The sequence below is a fragment of the Cebus imitator genome, unplaced genomic scaffold, assembly GCF_001604975.1.
Source record: "Cebus imitator isolate Cc_AM_T3 unplaced genomic scaffold, Cebus_imitator-1.0 Scaffold178, whole genome shotgun sequence".
Lineage (NCBI taxonomy): Eukaryota > Metazoa > Chordata > Mammalia > Primates > Cebidae > Cebus > Cebus imitator.
Window position 1 is genome coordinate 767,551 of NW_016107493.1, and position 853 is coordinate 768,403.

Consider the following 853-nt stretch of genomic DNA (forward strand, 5'->3'; position numbering starts at 1 on the left):
ATAAAAGTTTAGAATTGGTGGGATCTGTATTTTTGCCTAATTTGATGATTTTAAGATATCATTTACATTAAAAAAAGCTGGAAATCTGAGCTAATAGCACATGTGGACTTACATGAAGACTTTCTCATTTTTTAGAGCATGGTACCACAAAGCACTGGCATGCATGCACCTCCCCCCGCAAACACACAGAACACTGATGAGTATTAGCTTTGTTGGTTGGTAATTGAATTGATTGAAAGTGGAACTCTTTGGAATAAGAATGTCCATATCCTTGGTCAACCTACTTGTAGTGGTGGATTTAGAAGATTCTTTCATATAGTCATTACAGAATCCGATTTTAAAATGACATCACCAATGGGGAGAGGGTCCCCCTCTTTCCAGTCCAATCCACCAGGTCCCTTTCACCTCAGCTGCTGTCACTGTCTTCCAATTCTCTTTCCACTTCATTGTTGTTCCCCTCCAAACCATTCTTCTCATAACAGCCAGAGTGATATGTATCTTTTAAGGTCACTAGCATTTTTTATTGTGGTAAAATATACTTAACATGGCTGGGCATGGTGGCTCATGCCTGTAATCCCAAAACTTTGGGAGGCCAAGGCAGGCAGATCACTTGAGGTCAGGAGTTCAAGATGAGCCTGTCCAACATGGTGAAACCCCGTCCCTACTAAAAATACAAAAATATTAGCTGGGCGTGGTAATATATGCCTGTAGTTCCAACTACTCAGGAGGCTGAGGCAAGAGAATCGCTTGAACCCGGGAGGTGGAGGTTGCAGTGAGCCAAGATTGCACCACTGCACTTCAGCCTGGCAACTGAGCAAGACTCTCTCTCTCTCTCTCTCTCTCTCTCTCTCTC